Source organism: Homalodisca vitripennis, chromosome 1, assembly GCF_021130785.1.
Source record: "Homalodisca vitripennis isolate AUS2020 chromosome 1, UT_GWSS_2.1, whole genome shotgun sequence".
Lineage (NCBI taxonomy): Eukaryota > Metazoa > Arthropoda > Insecta > Hemiptera > Cicadellidae > Homalodisca > Homalodisca vitripennis.
This window is the reverse complement of record NC_060207.1, coordinates 125,094,749-125,113,032: the sequence shown is the minus strand read 5'-3', so window position 1 is coordinate 125,113,032 and position 18,284 is coordinate 125,094,749.

Sequence of the window (18,284 nt, the reverse complement as noted above, 5' to 3'; positions counted from 1 at the left end):
AACAGTGTCAGCTATTAAAAATACTACATGTCTACGATATATTTTGCTGTTCTATGAAGAGATATAGTTTTAAAATTATATGATACAACTTAGAACTATGAGAAAATTAGAAGTAAAAATTTTAGTATTCGTATTCACAAATATTTTTAATTCAAGCTAAAAACCACCAACACTTAAAACATAAGCCAGCTGTTGGGTGAACTATTGGTTTCCTAACCCGCTGTTGTTATCGAACTCTGCGATGCTTCAGGCGAGATTTGGTTCTGCTTCCGTCCCAATACGACACATATGTTCTCTCTCTCACTGTAATTCCTAAGTTACTTAGGCCTAGTTTGTGATTTAGTGATCTATATGTTCTCACAAACCTAAGTGAAAATAAACTTTGCATAAATACCTTATTACAGTTCACATTGTAATAAAAAAGCTTGTTGAGCAGCTAATTACAATGACGAGGGATTTCTTTTCTTTGGTTTAGCAAAGTATTGGATTGGCTGAACGTTTTTGTGCTGTACACAACGTTTAAAAAAAAAAATGTTTGGTAAAGTTCCTTGAAATTTTAATTTGTTTAGCATCTTGGCTAATTAAAATAGTGTAATTCCATTATCAACGAAAGAGCTCATAGTAACATTTTCAAACCTTTAAATGATTTGTTTTAAATTCATTACAAACAATTTACTTTCATAACTAAACGCGTAGTAAGTAACTTATAATATTTAAGCGTTGTTACTAGCTATACTAGTATAGTTCCGTTAAAAATAAGGCAATACTTAAATGTGAATAATTTTTTTTATCTCTGCCCTAAATTTACATGTTCTGATGTTAGTAGATTACTTACAAATGTTGTGTATTTTTGCGCTTTTAATAATTAAAATAAGTTTTATTCATTAGAATTGAGGCCCCAATTAATCCTGCACTTTACCAGTCATATCATAATTGGCCATTGCCGCACGAGCAGTATGTTGGAAAATTTAAGTGTCCAAAATACCCATGTGTGAGTTCTACGCATGCGATATTTGTGATAAATAAAATTTGATATATGTGAATACGAAAATGTCACAATATCACATATCAAATGTCCCCCTGTAATTTATGCTCATAACGCTTCAGTCCAAGAGTTCGTGTAGCAAAATAAAGGAATATTTGTTTTAAACTATGTATGAATGTTATTATTAAAACTGAAAACAACGGCTGTAAAATACCTATAATAATTCATTGATAACATTTGTTCATTCCTTCAGGATATAACCTTTTCACAAAATTAAGTTGGAGGCTACAGGCTACACTGGATGAAAATTTATATTTATATTGGACATAAGTAAATTCTAAACATGTGTCGAGCAAGAAACTATTAAGATTCTCTATTTTTAATAAACGTGTTAATAAAGAATCATCCCTAGGTAGTAAAGAGCGTTAGGACAGTATCGACGACGAAATCTATTGCTCCCCAGGGTTTCTCTGTGACAACAATTGCCACGTTAAACATGCAACTCACCTGATAACATTCTCGTCAGTCTCTCCAGCCTTTGTTGGCATGAAATAACAATATTTTTTTTGTGTTTATTAAACCATCAGTAATTGTTTTATTCATTTGTACATGACGATGTGTTTTATAATACATAATGCCTTGTGTTCTACATGTTTAATTATAATTGTTTCTAAACAATCTTTTCCTGTTCTATGTTTAGTCTATCTTTTCGTGGATTTGGAAATCTTAGGTTTCACTGAAAGGTAAAATTGTGTAAGCTATTTAGCAATTAAGCTACTACAACAACGTGACAGGTCTATAGGAGACACTGCAAGTTTTGCAGTAAAATTTCCAGATGTAACGTGAACACGTTAACATCAGTCCGATTGCAGGGGAAATGTTGTGTATTTAAATATATAAATAAACGATATAAAACAGTATAATATATTATTCCTGATTTCTTGATGTCGGAACAAAATTATTCACCCATGAAAAAGTTACTAAAAATATATGATCTGCATTTTTAACCTGATTGTATTATTTAAAAGCTCTTACATATTATTAAAAAAGAATATATAACAAGCTTTCAGTGAAGTGTGTTTTACAATATTTGTTATAGCACAAAATAAAATATATCAAAAGATAGTATTATTAAAATAGGTTTTTTACTAAAATATTAGCACGACTAAATGTATGCCACACTTACACAGAGTCACTTTTTTAACAGACAATAAACATTCCTCCAAATGCACCGATTTCTATCATTAATTAAATTGCAGTCGTCAATATAGTAAAGGTAAAGTTTTTAAACAAATTTAAACCCTCTACCCAAGCTCATTTTACCATCATTAGACTAAATTTGTACTTTTGTTTTATCAGCAACTAGCGGTTGACTCTGAGTGTCCAGCAAAGTACGTTTACAAAAGTAACCGTTATAAAAAATTGTACATCTCAGTTAATTAAGTTCATTGTAATAATTTTAAGATACATGGAAAAAGTATAAGGCTCAGTAAGAACACACTTTGAAATATATACACTTACAACGAATAACAATTATTATAGAAATGAATACTAATCACGAACACGCAACTTATATTTAAAGTGTCCTGAAAAACAACTATTGTGAGGTAAGAAAACTTGATTAGTAAGTACATTACACTCACTTATTTTTCCTTAATAAGAATATGGTATCAATGTTCCTTTGAATCAGTTTGTGATACAAATACAATACGTTACTACGCACCATATTGTCAAACTATTCGAAATCATAATAAAAAAAAATTAACACAGCACGCTCACTGACTAACAGTGGTCACTATAATACCACTGTTAAAAATATCTATGTTTAAAATTAACTCTTCAATTAACTATCTGATACAGTAAGTTACTTGTATTTTATAAGTTGAATTACATTTTAACTGACAGTTAAGCCCTTGGATTAACTGACAGATCAAACCAGCACACCACTTGAGGTAATCAACAATAAATCACTATCGTAATGCAATATCCATTTCTTTTTTAATAAGTTCAGTACAGCTAACGGAATCAATTCAGGTCACTTGTATCATTTTCTATCTATACACCAACAATATCCCAACCTGCACCTATTTAGGTCACTTCTATCCGTCAGTGTCCTTCTTTATGTTAAAAATATCCCAACCTTCACCTATTTAGGTCACTTCTATCCGTCAGTGTCCTTCTTTATGTTAAAAATATCCCAACCTGCACCTATTTAGGTCACTTCTATCCGTCAGTGTCCTTCATTATGTTAAAAATATCCCAACCTGCACCTATTTAGGTCACAAGCATAAATTAATTTAGGAATGCCTACGTAATTAACGTAATAAACTCAATAAACGCTATGAAACTTGCAAAAGCAAAACAAATAAGAATAACGTCTTTATTTATATAGCGCAAATATAATTAAAAAACAAAGCACTAATAATGTATTTTAATAACATTATGTACAATATTAACCACATATAACATTCTCTTAATCTTATATATCTGTATTAAAATAGCAAATTGATATACTAGGTGTAATGAATATAATTAATATTTGAGTTATGTCCATTATTTTAAATATCTTTCAGATGTTACAAATCCAAAAAATAAGACGTAAAGTCCAAACTAGATGTTCTATAGATAACTACACCAGCTAACAAGTTATACAATATATATTCAAATTAAATACCGTTCAATAAATTTGAAATTGAAATGCTAACTAATCAACATATTCAAACAAAGATAATCAACTTAATGACTTAAAATATTATTTAATTTACACTATAATTTAAAAATGTAAATAACAAAGCTTGAAATATCAAAGATGGAAGGAAGCCTACAAGATACAGGATAATGTAAAGAGAAGGCCGGTGTATCGTATGGGACATTTATCTTACCCTAGGGTGAAGCAGAGCTCTCAGCTGTGATTCTATAATAAATACGGCTTTGTACAGAGCTCCATTGGGTGGGAAATCCGTTCTCAATAATACTTCCTGTGATTTACTGTAAACTAGCGGTTTATATTCTGTTCTCCAAGCCACAGGATTTATTTAGGATTAATTAGGTATTAATCTTAAAAAATATGGTTTGTAAAAAAACTCTTCGTTACTGGTGATAAATGTCTTTGTTTAGAGGAATTCTATGGACCTAAAAAAGTGTTCAATATAATATATATGTCTAATATACTCCTTTAAGGCACAAGCATCTGTAAGTATGTATGAAACCTAGCCTACATATAAAAATAGGATCTGGTATATAAATTAGGATATAAGACAATATATCTTGACAAAAACGCTTATCAAAATCGTTTTGAGCCTTTGTTCTACCGTCTGTGATCTCGAAATCAGTAAAGATTCCATACTACAGAACCATATCATATTTTAAAATGTCGTTTCTATTGAAGTGAAAATACTAATCTCACGTACTTGCTAGAATAAGACAACAGTTAAAGCAGGTGCTTAGAGCCTCATTCAAAACGTATATTAACATTTAATATTTGATTAAGCTGTGAGAAAAATTGACAACACTTGGTAATGATGAAATAAATGTGAATAAATTACATTTTCATACCTTGTTTGACGGAGCAAACTGCTTTTGCTCACACAAAGGTGGATATAAAGAAGATATAAAAAATAGGATCTATTCAAACATGGATACCATCGGTCTATGATAAATAAGTGCAAAGTATAACTGAATATCTTGAGTTAAAAAAGATGATAAAGATACATTGGTGAATTTTTAAATCTCTTATTTAAAGAAATTATAGGGGAGTATTTGAAGATTGTGCGGAAAACGCAAATTTAGAACCATTTTTCGAACCCAAAACACTATTAAGTTAAATCTCTTAATAATCAAACAAAACATGACATGGATGAATCGAAATATTGTGTTTACAGTATAAGATTTCTTGTGAGAGGGAATTCATAAGCGAACATGAAGACAATACCTACTAGAAAAATGCTAGTGAATAAGTCCACAGTTGATCATTATTGAAAATCATCACATGAAGTGGGATGAAGGCTTTTTTATAGATGAACTGATTGAGCTTTCTTTATACATATATAAAGCTAGGCCACTTTGGCTACCAATATTAAAGCAGAATTAAATATAAAACAACAACAAAAATATAATATTGAAAAACCCCAAGGTACAGAATTCGAACTCACATTACGACTGTGAATCAAGGACAAACACGTCCGAAAGAGTTTGCTTCTTCTCCATAACAACCAATATAATCAGATGTATTGCTTCAGATGTGCCACATGCTACTAAATGTGCCCATATAGATTTTGATTTTCTCTCAGTCTCTCTTTTCTATATATAATATATATATATATATATATATATATATATATATATATATATATAAAACAACCCATGTGTGTGTGTGTGACGACAAATTTGTTATACCATTCTTCTACTTTGGCAAGTTCATTGCTATTGATTCGGGCTTCCTAACCATTATGTAATTTTGTACGCTTGCAGAGGAAGATAGATTGCAATCTTCGAAATGCTGTAATCCAAATTTTGTCATCAATAATGGTGGCTAAGTTTTGATTAAGAATCTATTAGCTTAAGACAGTTCTTCACAATGAGGCCAACATTTTCAAATTTACATTCGTTAGTAAATAATAACAGCAGCGTTTTTGACGTGACAACGTCTTAAATTAGGTTGCGGCTCGGAGTCACTCATGAAAAAGTGTAACGCCCGGTAACGTTACGATGCCCGTCCAGTGGGTCCGCCGCACGGGATCCGCACGGGATAAAGCAGATAACTGTGGGTCCGCCGCACGGGATAAAGCAGATAACTATGTTTATTCGTGAAAATGTGGAGTGCTTAGATTCGTCATTTACAACAACTACAACAATAAAGGTAAATAATTGTACACTGATATTTCATTATCGTAAACTATGATTGATTGATTAATTGTTAGATTGACACAAAAGTTGAGAAACTGAGTTTATAGGTTATGTCATACTATTGACAAATGTTGATAGTGTTAAGTAAATTATTAGTTTAAATCACTCTGCAATCAATCGTAATTCAGTCGATTGAGAAGAAACAGCGCGTATTGCTAGTCAGACATTTAAAATAACAAATTATAACCTCTAACCTGTCATAACAGTGCGACCAAACAAACGAACTAAACCGACCAATCACCACGCGCGGAGTTAGAATTTAACTGTGTTTAGCAAGAATTTCAAATTCCAATTTTAGTAAATGTTTTATTCAACTTTACCATTTACAATAACAAATTTTAATTAATTTCAAATTATGTACAATGTTTTAGTAAACAAAATATATTTCTATAGTTAAAATTTGTGCAAAATAAATTCAATTCCTTGTTCCTATTGTGCAATTTAATAATATTCATATCAATAAATATTCTACCGAGAAAAATACGTTGTCACGTAAAATATTCGCCCGTAAAACCGACTTTACAGGCAACCATAATTTTTTAGAACATCATATTACAGATACTTTTCATCACTATATTATAACTTTATATAGTGCAACACTGTTTTTTACACGATTTTTAAATATAGATCTATTTATAATTATAGTATAGAGAACGCTGTATTGATCCTGTCGTATGCGATCCAGTATAAGGATCTACAAACACTTTCGCCACAGTCAGTATCTTGGATTTAACGTGTTTAAAATAAAGAGTTCATTTTTAAAATTATTATCAAAATACTCCATAATAAATTTCTAACTATCGTACATGTAGATAATCAGCCCAAATAAAACTAGTAACAAACTTAATTGGTAAAATATTGAGTGTGACATTTCATACTAAATTTGACCTTCAATCAAAATTATTAAAACTAAGTACCATTTCTATATGACTTAATGAATAAATAAAATATTAATATAATACTTCGTAAATATATTATTTAATTTTATAAAGTACTAAATAATGATGGATATAAATATCGATAAAGATTAATTTAGAAAGGTACCAAGTTCTTTTTCCAAATTGTATTTGTATTTTAATAAAGTTATTATTAGAAATTATTTATTAACTATTTTATGCTTATGTTGAAATACAATGTACAATACTAAGATAACATTTATTTCAAGAATCAAAAGATTGATATTATTAAGAGTTGGAGGATGTGGTTCAAATTAGTGAATTAAGTGACCTGATTAACGGGGTTAATGCAGTAACGGGTCGACGTCTGGCGGTGTAATCGAATCTATTCCATACGTTATACAATTTATTTAATTTAAGTTCGTTGAACCAAAGCTCCCCTGAAGTTATTGTTATTTAATTTTAAGTTGTTCGCTTATACTCGTACTACTGGCCCAATTACTCTAATGAATCCGAATTAGCTCGTTTTTCATATACTTGTGTTCAATATGAAGGGTATTAGACCAACGAAGCTAATATTTATAACAATCAAAGAAAGGTTCACCGGCCCAACGAGCGGTGTATTATCCAACGTATATTTTGCATTAAAACAGGTCGTTTGCCCATCTACAAAAAATATGTATTATTTACTCTTGCATAGGGTATACCGATGATGAGAGTTGTGTACGCTAATAAATCAGTTTCAGAGATGGTAATGATAATTATTTCGATACTTTGTCTGTGATAAATATTTCTGACTAAATTCTTTTAACGGCTTTAAACAAGGATACAGCCTTATTTCGATAATAATTTCAATATCCCTAATCCTGATAAGTTCCTTCTTGTAATTTCAAAGTACCTAAAACAAGTTTCGTATTAAAAGCACTTCCCTTTAAATGGATCATATAGACACTGCAAATTATATTACAATACAATATTCTAAATACTGATAACCGCAAATTAATCTTGATTGTGAATAGATGATTACTAAATTTTGACTACAAAATGTCTATAATGTTTTATAATCGACTTAAAAAATAAAATATAAAGTTTTATTTGCCAGAAGTCTTTGCCATAATTATCTTTTATTTATTATCTTAATTTACTCAAAATTAATACATTACGGACACACTTGGAGGACCACAAAAATATGTATTGTATTTGTCTGTTCCACAGATGGCTCCGTTCAATTTAACTTGTTTATACTGACTTTGTCCTCATTTTATAACGGAACACGCCTTAACTTGGCGCCGACTATCATTGAAACAAATAAAAGTCTTCCCTTTTCGGTTGAGTTACTTTAATGTAAACTGTTTTATCTAAACTGAGCCAAATAGAACTGTTACTTATATACTAGCAAGACAAGCCGGTAAGTCGGTAATGAATAAGCAAATGTTCTTAGTGTATATGATGTTGTAGAAAGGGGAGAGACTGGCAAGACAGTTTATGGAGATAAATATATCTATTTTAATGAAATTGTATATAATGAACAATCCATGGTGAAAGGGGTGAGTCCAGGTTCAAAACAAAATAAAATAAGAAAGTTGTCATGTTCTTCCTATACTAAATTTTGTATATGTCTTAGATTCGGCATCAAGAAATAGATATTCTAACCTAAGACTACCGCAACAATAAAGGTTGTTTACACAGTAAAATGAGATCTCATCTTAAAACCTAAAACACTGCTTATACAATAAAATATTTCCAAAAATTTGACGTTTATTTGGAATAGCAACATTTTATTACAAAGTGAGGAATAACATGAAAATCTCTCAGTTCTCTATTGGATTACATTTCTCATTAATGTCTTGAAAAAGGTTAAGCGTTCAATGTTATGAGATATCTATGCATTTACATTGTTACTTTAAATTAATGCTTTAATAGAAATACAAATACTAAATTATTACTGTATCTTAACAAAAAGATGTACCAGTATTATGTGCCAGAAATTTAAGTAGTATTGGTAATTTATTAAAAGAGGACCAGAGTTTCTTAAGTTGGATTGATGGGCTGTAAGTAATTTAGCAAAACAAGAGAGGAACAATACAAGAAATGAAACAAATTGCCTAACAAGGACAAAACTAAATATATTATAACACTTATACAAGTAAAATACAAGTAAATAAGAATTATTTTTGCTTGACTAATCTACAAGAGGTGCAGTTTTCGGCAGCAAAACATCTCAGCCAAAAACTGTCAAAGGTTATACGGCGGATCTTAATCAGGTAGCAGAATAAATTGGGCTGTGGCCGTGGTAAAATCTAAAGCTATACACTTTAAAGTTAGAGCATGTGATAAAACTATAGTTATATCAATCACTGAAAATACAGTAAACGTTCTCTTAAAATCCTAAACGACGGCTTGTTAATTTTAAATTTAACACAAGCATTACCATCAATAAAACACTAAAGATATATTACAGCTTTATACGTTTCAAGCTAAACAAACGGTAATTATATGTTATCAATAATTGGATCTTTACGCATGCTATAAAATTCTTGAATTTACTTTTTATACTAATAATGTAGGTGCCTTTCCTATCGTAACTGCAGGAGTCCGCGTCAAAACCTCAGTTAAAACATAAATTGTAAAGCTCTTCACAATACTCAAATTCACTCTTCTCAAATTAAGAAAACTAATAGTAATCGGTACAATATTTCCATTTTTGTTACTAAAGAGCATAAAGTCCAAAAATATAAAAACGAATTTCATAAACTTGCAATAAATATCGAAGTTGGTATAGCTATTGCTCTGATAGGTTCCGCTCATCGATTGAGGGTAATTTACCACAAACTATCCACGAGTGATTCAATTTACTCTTCAACCATTTCAGGGGAAGTAAACATAACAGCTAAATGCATTTTGACTGTAATTTCCTCTCAAATGAAGAATAGACTGCTGGTTTAAAAAAGAGGGTCTTGTTTGTAAATTATAGGTTTACATAGTTTGAGGGAAAGATTTTAATCGTCGGTACATTATCATGACAATGTCATAAATGCATTAATAATGATGATGATCAGGACTGGTAGTAACTCTCCTCTTTTTAAACTGGTATATAGTAAGCAAATGTACATAATTACAGTTATGTCATATTGTGAAGTACCAAACAAAGGATAAAGAAAGGAAACATATCAAAAGATGTTTGTTATTTTACGAGACCCATCTATGCTAACATTACTGCTCCAGGGGACATGAATGGGAATGCAAGCCAGGGGAATACTTCTACAAGGTTTTATCCATTGTGTATCGTTGGATTCGTTATGCATTTTGTATTATTGTACTGAAACCTTTAGTTACTTAACAAACAAACCTTTTATAAATCTCGACAATAGCATTATAAACTATATATCTCTCTATATAATATCAAGTGAAAATATTAATTATTAAATAGGATAAACAATGGAAACTAGAAATAAGTTCATTCTTCCTGTTAAAATTACGGATAACTTTAAACGTCCCATTAAACGATAAGTGGGAATGGTGTTTATATTTAGTGATTACTGGGAGAGGTTTCAACATATTTCGAACTGTTTCATGAGTTTTGGAGATTGTATATGAATACTAATTATAGATCTTTACTGGTGTTGTTTAAGTACCATGTTACTATATAAAGTAAGTCATTCAATAACCATAAAAAGTGGTAACTATGTTGTAATTATTTGTCCACATTCAAATATTATAATCACATTATCATATCATCAAACGTTTCTTACGTTAGCAGTCTGATCTCTAAATTATGATAATAGGTTGTAGCGTTTTAAAAGCTACATCGGTTTATTTTTTTTTAATTAAAACTTAAATTGAATGAAAATTTTGGGAAAGAAATATTGGGACTTACTTTTAAATTATATTGTGAGAAGATAGGATAAAAACGAATATGTCATCCTTTGGCAAGTTAGTGCTGGTAATTTTAAATTATTAGGAAGGCGGTTCACTGCCTTGAATTGATCAGAACTTGTCTTGTTGTGCAGTTACGTTAGATCTGAGAAGGCTATTGTTCTCCTAGTTGGATACGGCTGGGCCAATGAGAGAACATCGCGGATGTCCATCAGAATTGGTGGGAAGGGGAAGTATATAACCGCCAGCTCATAGTTTTCGCCCATCTTTTGGTAATTTTCGTGAATTAAGTTGATTACAGTGCGCCGTGTTTCTAATTTTTTTTCCGCGAGGGATTTTGAGGTAAGCATCAAATTTATTGTACGTTATATTGAAATAGTCTTCCAGATCTGATATTAAATTAATGTAGTTGTCTTTTTATAGGAAAAAAATAAATTTATAGAAACTACAGAGCAATCTGCACAACTGATTCTCGATGAACAATAGAGCACAATAGAATCATACAAGTTACATTTGATTCAAACTTGTAAGAAAAGTGAATTAAAATTGAACTTTGTTAATAACTTTAATTGAGATTTGGAAATTTAGTATTTTATTAATATTTAATTGGAACCGTTTTATTGTGAATTATTAATTGGAAATTAATTTAATATTAATTATTGTTTGAGAAAGTAGTATCTGAATTGCAAAGACTTGAAAGTTATGGTACAACTAGTGGGAAAAGGAGTTTGATTTTTAATTTTTGAATTTTGAGTGAACTAAGAAGTGAACATTTTTAATTTAGTTATTTCCAAGTAGTATTTGATTTTAATTTGAAAACTGTTTTATTTTATTTCAGAAGAGAGCTTTGATTTATATTTTGATATATTTGATTAATATTTTTATTTCTTGACAAAGGATCTTTTAAAATTACTAAACGGTTTGTCAATTCTTTGTGGAAAATAGAGTGATGAAAATTCAGAAACATTGAACTTATTAATTTTCCAGCTTATAATAAATCCATTATTTAAATTTTTAGAACTGTGATTTTTATTTAAGACAAACCAGATAATATTTTATTGTTTAAAAATCTAGTGATAAATTTCACTGAATATTCACTCGGAGGTTACTAATAAAAAAATATTTTATATCGTCTTGGATGTCAGAATATTAATATCTACAATCCATGTCGTTATATAGGTCATTATTATAAAACTTTGATAATGTATGTAGGATACTTCAGATACTAAATTACAGTGTCTATATTTTTTGCTACAAGCTTATATTATGTCTTTTAGTCTTAACGATATTCAACAATAAAAAATGTATGTATATATCTACATATATATATATATATATATATATATATATTATATATATATATATATATTATATATACATATATACATTATATATCCATTAAGTTCCTGTCAACAAATTATGGTTTCAGTCAATTGAATCGGTTCCGGGCTCGCCCAGTTATGTTAGAGTTCAGTCAGACTTGTGCTATAATCTTTCTGTTTGTATGCAGAACTTGCCTACTTTGTCTGTCTGAAACAATACTCTTCAATACTTTAGAACAAGATAAAAGAAAGCGTGTTTCAATATCACTCGAGGGGAGGTACAAATACAATTTATGAATGTTATACGTCTGTCTGTTTGTCTTGATATTTCAATCTTATGGTAACCATGATGAAAATGAGAAAATTGCTGAATAAATCATTTTGTAAACAAACTGTGAACAATCATATGAAATATGAACATTTTAAATAGTAACACATGCCACTATAGAATTGAAATTTTAAATGAAGCTCAAAGGACGCCAATTACACGAAAAAATGTGTCGCGTACTCCTAACTTCTATAAATAATACATGACGACACGGTATGAATGCCACACACCACCAATTACGTAACAGGCTTTGCTGGGGTTGCATGTAAAATTTATAGTCTATTATTTCTATTTCTATTTCAAAGTAACCTGAAGATAGACACTATAGTCTAAAAATGTCCATTTTTCATCCTCCCTGCAGACAAAAGAGAAAAGGTGGCAGGTTACTTAAAGATAGGCTTCAATGACGAACAGCCAAATTCCAAAATTGCATGCACTAGCATAGAAATCTTTCATATCTATGTAAAAATTAATTACCATCCACAATTAAAAGTCCACAACTGATCTTTCTCGAAATATCTTGCCACATGATAAATTAACATTTTCACATCGAGTTAGGTTACAAAGTGTTTAAATAATAAAAGCTATGGTTAGACAAGGAGGATATTACAACGCAACAGCAAAACTGTGCTGAAATCAAGTCTTTTCAGTGACTTTTGTTATAGACATTACACTTTTTTGTAAGAATAAGTGGCTACACGATCTTAACATAAATACTGTGATCCTCATTCCTGATTCTCCGAATGATTGTGAGGCCTACCCGTTGTAGCAATTATTTCCTTCTTAGGTTTTGGGCAAAATACATTGGTGCTGTAACAATCTTGTCAAGTTTTGATTCTGTGCTTAATATTTTATATCAGTGTGCACTTTTTTATTTTCTGTTGCATCAGAGGAAGTAGATTTAGAACTGAACTTTGGCGTGGAGCTGAAACTGCGAGTAAATAGGAGGGGTTGGAATTCTCATACCAGGCAACAGGTTAGTTTTGTCATAAGAACATAATTGGGTATTTCTAGTGAGGGGCTGTTAGCAACACAGATTGTGTTCTCTCAACCAAACAGCCAGGAATGCCTTAAATAATCTGAAGACAAAAATCCAGCCGTTTGTTTATGAAGAAGGCTCATGTCTCATTTCGGTGAGTAATCCGGGTAGTTATATTTCTGATCCCGCTTTTTCCAGGCTTAAATTTTTCTTGTTTTTGGAAATGCTTAAAGTCTAAAATACTGACATTGCACCTAAGAAACTCTCATTTGACACCTTGTATTTCAAAAAAAAACAAAATGTAACTAAGGCTGAATGAGAAAATAATTTGCAAGAATGTATCGTGTTAACTTTTTCTAAACTAATTAAAGTTCATTTTCCTTTTTAATGATATACAAGGATTCTATCATATCAAAAAAATACAGCATAACAGTATTTACAAGTGCTTTTATTATATCTAATTCTAATCTGTTTAGTTTTGTAACTGAGTTCTGATACAAATACTGAAAACCAAACGTGCACTAACATCATATATAATAGAATTATTTCTATAATCTCTATACTGTTATCTAGGTATGCTAAGAGAAACATTAGTGCCCATAAATAAGGAAAATATTTCTATAAAGAAGGCACAGGGTATTATTTAAAATTCTGAAATGCAACTGCAAGTCACATTTCTTTAAATTGGGAAAAGTATTGTTTTCGGCACCAAGTCTAAAGTAAAATTATTTTGGAACAATCAAGGCATTTTGCTGCCACAAATTTATGCTCAACGTATCCCACATAGTATCTATATCCATACATAGCTAATGTAGCACATAAACCTAGTGAACTTAGATAATATGCTATTGTTAATAATTTTATAGACGAATTATGTATTTATTGCTAGTTTTATCATTGCATTTACACAGTATAAATGTTAGACAGATCATTTTAGTTAACAGTTAGTATTTTTAAGTAACATTATTGTTTCTGTAACAATTGATCATTTGAATATCATGATAACATAAGTATTTAAACAGAGCTCCAATACTATTTTATAGAATTTGAGTATGCAGAATTTTCCATTATAAGCAGAGCCTTGTCTCATTAATATTATATTAATTTAATGTATTTAAAATAAGGCTACGTAAGAATTTGTCTATATTAAATATTACCCTAAGAATTTCTTCATTTCGTGGATATATTTGTTAGGTTAATAAATAAGTTTTTATTTTAAGAGGTTAGTAACATTCTTTATACTTACATTTTAATTACATAAAAATAGTATTAAGTATATACATTTGCAAGGGTTCTGGAGTTTACTGCTCGATGCTCTAATATCAGCATATCCTTCGAATGTTTTATTGCGGGAGTTTGTCAAAGACAACACTAACATTCAATGCCTCAAAACATGCAAGGCGTAAGAGAAACAGTGAACATACACATGAAGTGTTTCAATGTTTTGGTGGAAAGGTAATGTTGTTGTTTACTATTCCACGTCCTGTCCTGAGGTAGACAGGAATGGGAATGCGGGCGGCGTTGTAATATCAAAGGGATATTTTGGGGAGTGACCAATGGTGCCCATACAAGAGCGCAAAGCTTATTGAAAGTACATTAAAATTACAAAAGAATAGTGTTATGCAGTTTTTATGTTAAATTAACAAAGACTTTTTCTCCAAAAGATTGATTACATTATTGCAATGTTTTGCTCCATTCTTTTTTAATAAGCCTTGATTTTATTGCACCATATTGTTCTAAGGGTTATTTCAGGTTTCTAAGATAAAGATAATGTTGGTACTTTGTGTGCTTCATTTATTAAAACACTAAATAATGATTGGTAATACTGGCACTGGTGTGGTACAGCATTAAAATATTTTATCTGTTTAAATAAATAACTGTGAATATAAAATGTACAACAAATGGTAGATGTGTGATGGCAACACATAAGCTGTGTTTACCCGCGCGATGGTGACAGCGGTCCGTGTTTTTGTGGCTGCAGTTGAGGCGAGTTGTAATTGACATAACAGCGCTGTGTTCTGTTGACAGAACCGTCATCGTGATTCTGTTATATATTCCATAACATCTTAAACACATTTTACCACATTAAATGTTCTAGACTTTCCATGTTTTAATCTAGAAATATTAAATAATTAAACTTAAAATATTATGTTTTAGTAATTATTCAGATAATTTAAATGTTAAAAATGCAATTGCCTTAATATATATTGAACATTCATTCGAGATTCCGTAAGAGTTGTGTTGGAACGTTATGATTAGGAATGAATGAAATCAATGTTCAGAAATATAATGCTTCAGTGAATTAGAAATATATTGATCTATTATTTAGATAAATTAGATAACTACAAGGCGCTATAAACAATAAACAACTTTTAGCCTTCGGACCTGATAGTAATAGTTTATTATAACAATATGACGTTATGTGCTAAAACTTTGAATGGAATAATATAGCTGACTGAAATTGTCCTATGGATATCATCTCACTTGAGCCGGAAGTGGTTATTAATCTTAGTCACGTATATATTCACGGTATTCTTTTATTTATTTATCGTAATATTTCATATTAAAATTGTAAAAAGTAATATTTAAAAATGATTTTATATCGATTAAAATGCATTGTAATGTGCAACGGTACGATAAAACAATTATAATAATAAATACCCTCTAATTTTAATGAGCTGCGTTAGACTTCTGGTGTAGTTGTGGTCAATTCCGTTTCAATCAAAATTGGCATAACTCGCATATGAAACCAAACGTTGCTAGCTTTGTCCGTAAGTAGTTATTATTGCGTACTAAAATAGTTACTAAGCGAGAACTCCTTATAAACAATTTATTAACTTTAATGTGCTTTACAATATATGATAAATTAATCCAGTTCTTGTCTATAAGTTGCACGAGTTTAACCCTTCTTGTTAATCAGATTTTCGTTAGTCAATTAAAGTATTAGCTAAAACCTTAATTAGTGGGGGTTTTAGTCGAGTTCTGTGTGACACATTTCGCTGTACCAAGGGTTTGTGGTGACAACTTTCGTGGTGTTTTCGTTTCCTATCTCACCTCTAGTTTATTAATAGTGGAAAGCTATCGTAGGAAGCCCAGTAATTCTAGGGAGAAGAATTTAAATTACTCAGTTAACGGGAAGTGTTTTTATACCATTATTATGGGACCTTGCAACATTATAAAAGTAATATTTATAGTTATTAGTAAGGTTATATACTTGATTATGGTTCCAACTATTTTAAAATATGATTTAAATAACTCGTATTTAAATAACTGCAGCGGTTGTTCTAAGGCCTGTACAGGATCTGTACAGTCAGAGCGGTATGTAGTACTATTATTATAAGCTCTAACTAGCTACAAGTTTCTTTCAATAATGTGCGCCTTCCCTCCACTTAGGTATAACTGTCAAGATAACATATTTCATTTGAGGAACTTTTCTAGAAAATCTAACTAGAGACTTTCTGTTACAATTCAGAGATTTTATGTAAACATATGTATATACCTTTTATAGGACTAATGTCAAGATATTTCGTTTTCGGAAATTTAGTATTCACAGAACAGAAATAAAGTACATAGTTTTCATAGATCAAGTAATCAAGAATATAGTTTTCTAAGACTTCAGATTGAAAAATCTGCTATATATTTAGCATATATGTTCATCTCGTCTATCGAACAATAACTGACAAAGGAAACGTGGTGGTGTTGCTGGGTATTTTGTGTAATGCCACATGTTGGGGTAATAAGTTGTGAAATAACATATTAACCCTAATTTCTGGATGATATCCTGTCTTATGGTCTTCCCCTTAGAATGTTGTTAGTACAATAACGCAATATTTTTTCTAACTTATGGCTCTTAGTTTGACAATAAATAAGTACAGTTATCGATCATAATGACCTTGAATAAACGATTTGGGAATACGTTAGGCAAAAAAAATTGAGAACGTACGTAAATGATATTAATTACTAATATCAAAAGTCACTTCTTTGGAAAAGAATCTTTTCTTTCACTTATCTCAGTTTTATGACTTATAAAAAGCAAGTTCAGACGAAAATAACTTAAAATCATGACAAATGCTAAGTCAATTTGGTAAGGTTTTTTTGTCTTAATCTAGAAAACATTAAATCTATGTAGTAATAATATAGAAATATAGGCCTACCTTTTTCTGTCAAAATATGAACGATTATAATATAATTTACAACTTATTATTGAAGGCATAGTATTTTTTTAAGTTTCTTATATATTAATATATATATATATATATATATATATATATATAATTATATATATAAGATTATTTTTAATAATCTTCAAATAGAAATTTTCAAATGTTTAAATTAAACAGTTTCTATATTTCGGCTTAAGCCGTCTTTAGGAAATTAAACAAATATAAATAGGGCTATAAGAACAAAATAAACATAAAGCAATGATGTTATGTTCAATGGACCGTTATTAATAATAAGATCATAATACTTAACCCTAAACCATATTCCTACGATTATTGGTCAGTGTATTTCTCTTAATGTGCCCAAGAAGGAACTGAAAGTCAATTCGTAACGTAACTTTGCCTCATTGTGCCTCAAGAACCATACACAATAATATAAATCCTGCTTTGTATCTCCTTTACAAAAAACTATTGTATTTGAGTATAAATTGTATTTTTTTATTTGTTTAACAACCGGCAGTTATCTTTTGATAACAACTTCCTTCGTTCATTTATTCCTAGTAAATAACGTATTACAATCGTAGCTCTTCTAATGTAAATATATGGTATCTAAACGAGGTCAATAACTTAAAAAATACCACATTTCCCAAGTGTTGCACGAGTGGAATAGCTCAGGTTACATGCAAAATTTAAAGCCTTTAGGCCTGACGTTTTCGTGATATCGTGAGGACAGACAGACAAACATAGAACCAGTAATTAAAAAAATAACACTCTTCGTGGAAATAAAGTGATTAAACCCAATATTGATTTTACAAAGGGAAAATCTAATGAAC